Raw genomic sequence first — 12,851 nt, forward strand, 5'->3', positions numbered from 1 at the left:
GAAAACAAGGCTTTTCTGGGTCTGTTATAGCAGGATAAGAAAGGGACTAGAGGTTAATCATAAACTTGGCAGAGTGACTCAGATTTAGGAAAAAATTGGGTTTCAATCTCCCATGTTCAGTATGGCGCTGCCTATGACCCTTTGGTTTAATTTACCAACACATGGATTTGAACATAAGACAGTCTGACTCAAGTCTACTCTACTATTCTGAGAAATTTACAGTCTCTAGTCTAACATATTACTATTTACAAATAGCCAGAAATGGAAGAAACATAAATGTCTGTCGAAAGGGCAATGGATAAAGAAGATGTGGTACATACATAACGGAATGTTATTCAGCTATAAAATAACAAAATAATTCCATTTTCAATAACATGGATGGACTGAGAGATTGCCATACAGAATGAAGTAAGTCATACGGAGAAAGGCAAATCTCATATGATAGCGCTTATATGTGGAATGCAAAAAAAAAAAAAAGACTGCAAATGAACTTATCTATAAAACAGAAATGAAAGTGCAGATGTAGAAAATAAACATGGTTATCAAGTGTAGAAGAATGAGGGATAAATTGGAAGATTAGGATTGACAGATAAATATTACTATATATAAAATCTATAAATAGATGACTAATTAAAACTTACTGAATATCATATAGACCACTACTCAATACTTTGTAATGGCCTATATGGGAAAATAATCTAAAAAAGAGTGATATATGTATATGTGTAATATATGTACTTTGCTGTACACTCAAAGCTAATAAAACAATGTAAATCAATTATACCCCAATAAAAATTCAAAAAAAAAAAAAAAAAGAAAAAGAAAAAGGAAGAGCCCGTAGTACTATGCTTGGTCTTAATGTGGAATGTCTAGGAGAATCATCCCTAGCAGACAGGCTACCTATTCTTGCTCCAATTTAACATGTTCAAACTTGCAAATGCTACTACCATTTGTAAGAATGTCAGTTACAATGCTGTCTACAGGAAATGGTCATTTGATCAATAGATTTTTGCTGTTAATTTACACTGGGGGAAAAAAGAATGACAGACAGCAATTAACTTATCAGATCAGATGCAGAAGGCTAGGCATCTAACATAGATCAATGTGAATTTTCCAAAGTCAATAGATAATTTATATCTTAAGTAATTAGAAAACCCAACCAGAATTGATTACAAGATACCTTGTGCTGGCATTGTGACAATTTGATCTGTACATAAATTTTACATGCATGCTTTGTAGGTATTATAAAATGCATATTATTATGCATTTTAATAATCTTATATAAAATTATTTGGATGTATTTATAAAGCACTGATCAAAGACAGCACTAACAGTTAAAGAGAAAAGTACTCTAAAAAAGCTTGATTCAGGATATAATTACATCAAGATTCTAGTGTACAAGTAAAGAAAATTTGTATAATGGGATATATTAAACATAGGCAAATGTATAGAACACTATACACATGCCTGTGAACATAAAATATGTAAAATAAGAAAAATGGAGACTGTTCACTACAAAAGATTTACTGCACGTACCCTTCTACCTAATAAAAATGACCACACCATCATTCCATATTAAATGTAATGAGTACCAGTCTTTCATAGCTAGTCAAATCCACAAATGAATCTTTAAGTGAAAAAAATCAAGTCAATCTGATTATGTATATAAAAACAATATCTGTGAAGAACTGTTTGCATGGAGGAAATTTATGTTAGCAAGAAATGAAAAGTAGTTTTTGTTTAGAGATCTATAACACTGAGAAAAAGTCAGGCATAGCAGACAATTTGAAATAAAACAGAAATCTGCCTTTACCCATGTTAAGCCTGAAGTAATAAAAAGATATCTTGTTGGAAGTGAACTGGAAAAAGAAAGATACTTAGGAAAGATGTAAGGCTATAAGATATATCTGACATGATCTCTATAGCACAGAAAAGAAGACAGTGTTATTTAAACAAATATTAATGCATTCACTTTTGCACTATAAAGATGTGGTAGGGCAGAAGGATTCATTTCAGCAGTTTGCACTATTACACAAAGGATTTAAAATATTTTGTTGCGTAAAAGGAATTTGCAAGTTGATCTCTAGTTTCAATTAACTTTGAAACTCACTTTAATAATGTCACATAAAATTTCTTATTAGCTTCTGTGAACTGACTTTAGTTGTTAATTGGAAGAGTATCCCTGAATTTGAGGAAAATAAGAATGATAAGTAACAGGACAGAAGTGGGTCTGCACAAAATACTGGAAGATAGGAGCCCAAAATGAAGGAGGGCAAAAGAGGAATGTATTGTGATTCAGAGAGTCAAAGAACTTTAAGAACGTTGGTGTCATGGGATCAGTTTGAAGCCATATCATCTTTCTCACAGTGCTGTATTCCTCCTCTAATATGTCTGAAAATCCCATTAAAGTCAGTTTCCTATGCATGATGCATAGCAAGAACCTACATAATGTGCTTGTTGACAGAGTAAATGGAGAGCTGTATTCAAGCACAGTGAATGAATTTGGAAGACAAGACAGCAGCTTCAGGAGTAAAGATGAGACAAAATTGAATAGGATCTTAAATTCCTGATCTCAGAGCAGGAATTCACTGTAAGATTTTCTTTCATTAAACCTTGTGAAAATCGTGGAGGGGGTTTGATTGTTTTTAATATAAGGAATAATCATAATAACTGTTATTATTATTGTGTTCTAAGGGTAGGGGAGCAGAGTAAGTACCCTTCTCTGGGTCTTTAAGGATCCCCTCAAACACAGCTGTGAAAATTACATTAGGAGAGATGTGTGGAAAGATTAAATATACTCACAGATACTAGAGAGAGGTGCATGGTATGCCCAGAGGGCACTCAAAGTCACCCAAAAGCCTGAGGTTTGGTCAGAGCAGACAGAAAAAGAGCAGGACAAAGACCTTTGGGCAAACGCCTTTATTGAGTGTGTCATGGGCATCGTAGTCTGTGACACATGGGAATCATTTTTGATGGATAATTTTAATGTAACTGGATCAACATGGAAAGGAGGAAAGAGTAAAATGAAGAAGTCATCATGAAGCTTATGGTGTAAACACACATCTTGGGTTCCCAGAAATGGACAATAGCTAGCTAAAAATTCAAAACAAGCAGGGAGGGTATTGACATTCAGGGAGTCATTGAGGCAACAAGTATTAATTACTCTTTAGATTATAATCATAATTTAAAATTTATTGACCATTTGCCAAGTTCAGGGTTCTGTTCTAAGTCCTTTTGTTTGTATTAGCTCACATAATCCTCAGAGCACTATTATGCTCTATTATTTGTCCCCACTTACATTGAGGAAACCAGGCAGGCAGAGATCCTCTAAGTTTATCATATATTGTCAAAATGATGAGACAGTTTTAGGTAAAATAAATCATTACCCCCAGAATACTCAAAGCAGAAGGACACAGAATTGCTTAATATACATTGTTCCACTTTAGGTAACCAATGAAGCTGGCTTGAGGATAAAAATGTGTTTTTCAGCATAAGTCCTCCAGGACCAGAGAAGTGGTCAGAGAAGGAGGAGAAAAAAAAAAAAAAGTTTTTTTTTTTTTTTTTCTTACAAAGTTCTAGAAATTGAAAGTTGCTCAGTGAGTAGCTGTTCCCTTCTCCAGGGTATCTGCCCAACCCAGGGATCAAACTCAGGTCTCCTGTACTGTAGGCAGATTCTTTACCAGATGAGCCACCAGGGAAGAATATTGGGGTGGGTAGCATATCCCTTCTCCAGGGGATCTTATCGACCCAGGAACAGAACTGGGGTCTCCTGCATTGTAGGCGGATTCTGGATGCTGTCTATTAAATTAGCCATGAACAAAATTATACAGATGACAAAGGTCAAAATTCAACTCCTTCTACAATTTGGCTATGGAAGAAAATAAAGAGAACCACGGAATGAAATAAAGAGTTACTTCTTCTTGTTGCTTGTTTAGTTGACTGGTTTGAATTGTTTTCAACTTTAGAAAAAACACATTTTCAAAGTAAAAAGGAAGAAGTCAGGTGAGAGGCAAATGATTGAAGTGAAGTGAGTGAGTGAAGTCGCTCAGTCGTGTCCGACTCTTTATGACCCTGTGGACTGTAGCCTACCAGGCTCCTCCGTCCATGGGATTCTCCAGGCATGAACACTGGAGTGGGTTGCCATTTCCTTCTCCAGGGGGTCTTCCCAACCCAGGGATCAAACCCAGGTCTCCCGCATTGAAGGCAGGCCCTTTAAGAATGTGTAATTGATGGAGCAATTTCCCTGCTGCTGCTGTCGCTTCAGTTGTGTCTAACTCTGTGTGACCCCATAGATGGCAGCCCACCAGGCTCTGCTGTCCCTGGGATTCTCCAGGCAAGAACACTGGAGTGAGGTGCCATTTCCTTCTCCAATGCATGAAAGTGAAAAGTGAAAGTGAAGTCGCTCCGTTGTGTCCGACTCTTAGCGACCCCATAAACTGCAGCCTACCAGGCTCCTTGTTCATGGGGTTTTCCAGGCAAGAGTGCTGGAGTGGGTTGCCATTTCCTTCTCTGAGGAGGTAACAAATTAGGGGTCAAGAGAATAGGCAGAAAGTTTAGCCTTAGAGACAAGAAAGTTATATTAACTAGAATATACTTTGGAATAGAGAGAGAAATGATCACAATGATAAATAAGGAAGATTCAGGAGAAATCTGGTTTCAGCAAGACTTTATTGAACACATAACTTTGTTCTTAGCACTGCACATGTTACAAGAAGGACTTCAGAGAGATCAAAGATGCTTTATGCCCTTAACATGTTGTCTGGTTATAATATTCAATCTATTGGAGGCTTGAAATGGTAGAGATGAGAGAAGTTATAGTCATTCAGACAAGATCATAATTCTGTTTTAGTTATTTGGTTTTATTAGATGCAAGGAAAGGAAAATAGCTCCAAAAGTAAGTGTCTTGATAAAAACATAACCTTACAAAAGCCTAACAGGCTTTGCTTTTCTTTTCTTATTATTTACACCTTATTTCACATAAAATCAGGAAATATAACAGGACATTTTAAGATAAAGAGCATTTTTCCTTTCAAATTGAAATTGTCTCATTAGGAAAAGATAATATAAAAAGATAATCTTATAAAAATTATCACATATTTACCCCATTTCTTAAGCAAGAGAAAAAATAATACTGAATCAAAGTTTTTGTTTTATCATAGTAAGATTTATATTGTGATTATGAAAAGTCAAACTATATATACATACAAATGTTAATATTTTTCTGAAATAAAAACAATATCTTAAAATGATAATATAGCATATACTAGAAATCATATAATATTTCTAAAAGAAAAGGCTTTGAGCTTATTTGAAATTGTGGATCACTACCTTACCACTATGTCTTACTTGTATTAAAATTTAAATATAGTAATCCCAACATGCACTTGAAGGCACCAGATGTTACTGTTTTAGACATGATACATTTATCACTGTAGATAATTAATAAATGTGAGGAAATAACTGAACATTCTGTTAAAATTATTTCCCAGGAAAACTATGACAAAATTGATGGTGTTAGTGAAATCAAGTAAGACCCTGTGAGGCCTTCTTGGACATGAAAGCCCTTCTGTGCTCCCATTTCTCAATCGTTGAAAAAAAGATTTTCAACTTCTTAGACCTTCTTTTAGTTTCAAGGGGCAGATTTAAACAGTTCCTTATTAGGAAAGTGAGAGAATGCAGAAATAAATAGTGCAGTGATGGGGCCTGGGCCTGGGAAGGTGCATAACGATCTTATATATATATATCTGAGTTATTCTACAGAAACAAAAGTCCCCAACCAAAAGGTGAATATTAACTTCAGACTGAGCACAAGCTTGTGGACCTTAGAATGGTTGGAACCAGAGACTGATGATTGAGATTTCTAGAATAACACCAACCAATCAGAGGAGAATTATATACTTTGCAGCCCTCCCCTGAAATTTTCCCTATAAAAACTTACTCTTATAAACTCATTAGGGAGGTTGAATCTTTTGAGCATGAGCCTCCCTATTCTCTTTTCATGGCCCTTGCAGTACATCTTTCTCTGCTCTAAACTCTGACATTTTTGTTTGTTTGGCTTTACTGTGTGCTAGGCACAGGAACTTGGGTTCAGCAACACTGGAATCTCATCATTGCAAATAATATTCATACATATACATAGAGCAGAGAAAACCATGTTTATATTACCAACTTAATTTTAATTTTTTAAGAATCAAAGATTCCATCATATTTTTGCCTTATTTTAAGGACAGTTTTAACAGTTAATTGTAAATAATTTAAAAACACTTAAAACACAGGAACACTAGTATTAAGGAAACAAGCTCAAAACCATCTTGTGCAGCCCACTCTTTCACAGATGATGGAAAGAAGTCTATTAATAAAAATATTTGACTTGTCATCTAATAATCTTGACTACATATTTAGTATTTATTACATAATATTATGGGGTTTCCCTGGTGGCACTAGTGGTAAAGTACTTGCTTGCCAGTATACATAGATGTAAGAGATGTGGGTTCAATCCCTGGGTCAGGAAGATCCCTTTTAGAAGGACAGGGCAACCCACTCCAGGATTCTCACCTGGAGAATCCCATGGACAGAGGAGTCTGGCAGGCTACAGTCCATAGGGTTGCAAAGAGTTGAATACAACTGAAGCAACTTAGCACCCATGCACGCACATACATAATATCATAATGTCCCTTATTGGCAAATTATGTGTGTGTAAGCCCCATAGTATATTTGATCTATAGTTAAATAAGACAAAAGCAATTAAAAATATATGTGTGTATGTATGTCTTTGGATTTTTCAAATATACATAAATATTCTCTATATCTACTTTTTCCTCTTTTATCACAAACAGTAATCATGGAAAAATGTACAAAACCATAAAATACATTCTTAATATTTTGTCCTTTACAATTCTGACAATTTTTTTTAGCATTTGATTAATATTTATATTGCATTTACTTGCATGTTTATAAAATATATATTAAAACATATTATTTAAGGTATTTACTTACTACAAAATAATATTTTCTCACATCATTAATATGGTCGAACAAGGAATGCCCTATATTCTTGTCATTGACTGGTTTTCTTTATCAGCTAGCTAACTGTCCTAGTACTGCCATCATTCTGGAGAATTTGGTCCATTAGAATTCCCATGACAATGTTTTATTTTGGATTATTCAATTCTGGTGAACACTATCCACATTCTACTAGCTCACATGGCATTTTGGGTCACTGAATCATCTTAAACTATGTCTATCAGAAGTATTAAATGCAAACATTCTAATTTTGAATACATCCTTCTCACACTTTTATCCATTACCCGATTGCTCTGGAGCAAGTATTGCCAGACCATCTGCCTGTCAAGCAAAACATGCAGATCAGGTCATGACAATTTGTGGCTTTCTATTAGAGCTATACAGTCAAAGCAATGTGGCAATATTGCTATAATATCTGGGTCATTTTATTCTCCTCCTATCCAAAGAGAAATTTAAAACTGCCTAGATAAATGGCCCTCCTGTGTCTCTCTCTGAAAGAAAGTAGGCTGAGAAAATATTACGTTATTTCCTGAGATTGTGTCATGTTGATTACCTGCATAAGCAGAGCAAATGGAAACTCTCAGGCAGATGAGACCTGAACAGAGCATGATGACAACTAATTAATAATTTTGGCAACATGTACAATGTCACCATAACGCAAAAATCCTCAGTTAAAAATAAAACCTTGTTCTGAAATAGATTTAGGTTGTGGAATGAGGCAACTGGATAAAATGACAATAAAGTTAGACAAAATGGCTGAGATCAAAAAAAAAAAAAAAAGAAAAGAAAAGCAAACTCGAAGTAAGCTCTGTGAAATGTGTGGAAAACTTGAGCTACCACGGAAGCCCTATAAAAAGAGAAGTGAAGAGAAATGAAATCACTCAGTCACGTCCAACTCTTTGCGACCCCATGGACAGTAACCTGCACCAGGCTCCTCCATCCATAAAAAGAGAAGCCAACTATTAATAACTTATCGAAAAAGATGAAACTACTCTAACAATAAAAGGGAAATCCTGGAATAACTATGAAATAATTTTAAAATTGAGTTTTAAGAATCTCAAAAATTTGCATAGAGAAATAAGCAATTTTAAAACCAAAGCAAACAGGTATGAAAAAAGGCCACATATTGTTCATTACTCTGCCTGTGGGGGGGGGGGGGAACCTCAGTGGCATAAAATAAACAACTGTAATTTCATGTATTCTATGGGTCAGGAATTTAAATAAACCTTCGCTTCTATTCTGATGGATGCAAGCTGTCTCAGTTCAAAGACTAGGGTCTAGAGACATTTAGATGCCTTGTTCAGTCATGTCTTAACGTTAGACTGAGAAGAAAATTAGAATATCTGGATCTAGAATTGCTGTGTTTCCTCAAGTGTATTTATCTCTGCCTGTTCTCCAGATGTTCTTTTTACCATGGTGGCTTCCAGCAGCCAGACTTCTGACATGGTGGCTCAGGTTTTCAAAGTTTTGGAAAAGAAGGTAAGTGGGAAGGTCCCTTTTTTAGACACTGCTTATTTTCCAGGATGAGAGGCAATATTACAGGAAGCTGTATCTTCATTTTTTCAACTGTAAATATCTGGACATCTGAGGCCTGCAGCAGTTGGAGTACTCTTGAGCATTATTTTTTCTTTGTATGTGATTGCTACACATAGCTTTCCTCAGAGGATGGATTTAGAATAGCCAGACATCTTACCTGGAGTTCATAATTCTAAAATTTCAGAGAGAAAGAAAGAGTGAGACAGAGACAGAGAAACAAACTGAGAAAGGACAAAGAGAAGCAGAAGCTCTGTTTCCTTTTATGAGATAGCTTCAAAACTCTTTTCTCCTATGTTGTGTGTTTATAAGTGTGTAACTAAACTTATCTGATTTTTACAGGGACACAAACCAGACTTCACCTTTTGTGAGAAAAATGTCAAAGAATGTGCAGACATTTTTTAAAAGTGTCACATGCAGATATGCAAAGAAACAATTAGAACATTTGGGAACATATTGAAAAATCTAGACTCAATTTGGCTGTAGAGAAAATACATTATTCTGATGCTTTTAACAAGGAATTGACCCAGATAGCAATGCATAAAATAAAGCAATGAAAAATATGACAAACTTAAAAAAAAGTAAGAAATATTAACAAAACTTCAATACATACCTGATGTGTGTTATAGGGAGTGAGAATAGGGGTAATGGCAGAGTAATTATTCAAAGACAAAATAACTAAGAATTTATTGGAATTGATAAAATCATACTACTAATAATAAGAAGTACATCATGAGAAATGCTGTGCTGGAAGAAGCACATGCTGGAATCAAGATTGCCGGGAGAAATGTCAATAACCTCAGATATGCAGATGATACCACCCTTATGGCAGAAAGTGAAAAGGAACTAAAAAGCCTCTTGATGAAAGTGAAAGTGGAGAGTGAAAAAGTTGGCTTAAAGCTCAACATTCAGAAAACAAAGATCATGGCATCCAATCACATCACTTCATGGGAAATAGATGGAGAAACAGTGGAAACAGTGTCAGACTATTTTTGGTGGCTCCAAAATCAGTGCAGATGGTGACTATAGCTATGAAATTAAAAGATGCCTACTCCTTGAAAGAAAAGTTATGAGCAACCTAGACAGCATATTGAAAAGCAGAGACATTACTTTACCAACAAAATTCAGTCTAGTTCAGGCTATGGTTTTTCCTGTGGTCATGTATGGATGTGACACTTGGACTGTGAAGAAAGCTGAGCACTGAAGAACTGATGCTTTTGAACTGAGGTGTTGAAGAAGACTCTTGAGAGTCTCTTGGACTGCAAGGAGATCCAACCAGTCCATTCTAAAGGATATCAGCCCTGGGTGTTCTTTGGAAGGAATGATGCTAAAGCTGAAACTCCAGTACTTTGGGCACCTCATGCAAAGAGTTGACTCATTGGAAAAAACTCTGATACTGGGAGGGATTGGGGGCAGGAGGAGAAGGGGACGACAGAGGATGAGATGGCTGGATGGCATCACCAACTCGATGGACATGAGTCTGAGTGAACTCCGGGAATTGGTGATGGACAGGGAGGACTGATGTGCTATGATTCATGCGGTTGCGAAGTGTCGGACACGACTGAGCTACTGGACAGAACTGAACTGAATAATAATAACAAGTCTATAGACCGAGCTTCCCAGTTGCTCAGTGGTAAAGAATCTGCTTGCAATGTGGGAGATATGGGTTTGATCCCTGGGTAGAGAAGACCCCTCGAAAGGAAGTGACAAACTACCCTAGTATTCTTGCCTGGAAAATTACATGGACAGAGGAGCCTGACAGGCTGCTGTCTATCAGGTCGCAAATGTTCAGACATGACTGAGCATACATGCACACATAGATGGAAAACTCATAAGTGCCAATAAAGATATGTAAATATGAATGCACACCCAGAAAAGAAAAGTAAAACTTCAGAGTATTAATGATAAAACGAAAATATTAAAACTACCTGAAGGAAACAAAAGTGATATTCAAAGGAATGAAATAAGACTAATTGCAGAGTATACAGAGAATAATAGCAAAATAAGCAATCCCAGATGTAAGAAGACAATGAAGTAATGTCTTCAAAGTGTTGAAGGAAATTGTGTCACTGTGAATTCTATATTTAACCAACCATATTAATCAAGGCATAATTTTCAGATATTAAAAAGAATCTAGCAAAGTGTATAACCTACAATACCTTGATGAAGTATTTAGTGTAAAATATATTTATAGAGAAGAACAATGAAAGTGGGGAAAAAAGTGAGAAGCAAGGAATAATGCATGACAATGAATTCATTATAACATGGTATATCTGTGTAATGACTACAAAAATATAGTTAGTGTTTAAAAGTTGAAATCATAACTTTTTGCAAAAATTGCAAGGCTATAGGATTGGATGTTTACTCAATAAACAAGTAGTGCAATTGGCCCTCTATATCCACAGGTTCCAATTCTGCACATTCTTTGAAAGGTGAATCAGAAAATGTTTTTATAAAACTCAGAAAGTTCCAGAAAGGGAAATCTGAATTTTCCTTTCTCTGGCAACTAGTTACATTGCATTTACATTGTATTTACAACTATTTACATTGCACTTACATTGTATTTAATAATATAAGTCATCTAGAGATTATTTAAAGTACATGACAGGTGATGTGTGTACATGATATGCAAATACTGTGTCATTTTATACAGGACTTAAGCATCCACTGATTTTGGTAACCTCATAGGGTCCTGGAACCAATTCCCTGGAGATATAGAGCTATGACCATATTAAAGTGCATGGATACAATTGTGTAAAAAAGAAAAGGAAAAATCAGAGTAAAAATAAAGATATATTTGTAAAGACTGTGAAGTCAGGAAAAGAAAGAAAAGAGGACAAATTAAATGCACAATTAAAATAAAATAAAAATGAGAAAAAGTCAAGTGAATTTGGTAGTAATCATAATGCACCAGATTAATTACCTATTAAATATAGAGATTAGTAAGACAAGTTGAAAAAGAAAGCCTCAGCTCACTCTGGCTTACCTTGAACATGTTTAGTGGATATGTCATAAAACAGTTGAAAATAAAGTGATAAAATTAATTAACCAGGAAAATACTATGATTCAAAAAAATAAAAAGGCTCTCTAAGCTGTTCATGTCCAAATCCCTAGGGCATGTGACTGTTTTAGGTTACCTGGCAAAAGAGAATAAATATTGCAGGTGAAATCAGGTTGTTAATCAAGACCCCAAAATAAAAAGATAAAAACTGTATCATCCAGTTGGGTCTAAGATATAATCACAAAAATCCTTAAAGAGAGAAGTGGGAGGAAGAGAAGTTCCAAAGTAATGCAATATGAGAAAGGTCTGAATGGCTATTACTGATTTTGAAGGTGGAGAAATGGGTTCATGAACCAATCGACGTGGACAACCTCTAAAATCATGAGGAGCCATGAAAATAAATATTCTGTATTTGTTTATATTATCATGTAAACAAATTTAAGTAGAAATTTAAGTGTTTTTAATTCTAAACAATTCTAAAATAGTTTGATTAATAATATGACTACAAAACTTTGAAATTGTTGGTCCTGATCTCTGTTTCTGATTTGACACTGCTGCCGAATTCTTAGGTATGAATTATTTTGACTTCCATACCACTGAACTCTTCTTTTCATCTTTCTTCATCAAGGATCTAGTTTAAGCATCCTCTAGAGAGAGATGGATTTAGAGATGGATTTTCTTTGTTCATCAGTTACATTGTGATATTCTTCAGGTTTCTGGTTTTATACCTGTTTTTTCTTCTTAATTTTTCTTCAGGAAGATCTCATGCACTCAACTCTGGTTTTTATACATATGGCTCCCAAATTCACATGTCTTTCAGATCTTTACTGAGTTCTGAAATTGTTCATCTGACTATTAAAATTTTCCACAGGAATCTCCAAGCCTATTTATTTTCCTTGGTATATCATCTCAGTACATGATGTCACCATCCTTCAGGATGCACAAACCAGAAAATTCAGAACCATCTCTAAAAATCCTTTTTACACATTGTGTGTGTGTGTGTGTGTGTGTGTGTGTATGTTTTATTCAGTGGGAATTTTTAGGACTCAAGTAATTTTTAGCATCTCAAGTAAATCTTAGAGAACTGCTTATAGGTTGCAAGGCAGGGAGCTAGGTTATATAGGTTTTGCAGCAAAGGGCAGGTAGTCTGAATGTTAAAAGATTATTGTGAATTTAAGAAAACCAAATATCCCAATTAAGGAATTTAGCACTTCTTTATGTATGGGAAGAGTTAAGAGTCTAGGCTCACTGAAATCATTCCTTTGATATGCAATTCAGCTATCCAGGGGCAGGG

This window comes from Capricornis sumatraensis, chromosome 1 (assembly GCF_032405125.1).
Source record: "Capricornis sumatraensis isolate serow.1 chromosome 1, serow.2, whole genome shotgun sequence".
Classification (NCBI taxonomy): Eukaryota; Metazoa; Chordata; class Mammalia; order Artiodactyla; family Bovidae; genus Capricornis; species Capricornis sumatraensis.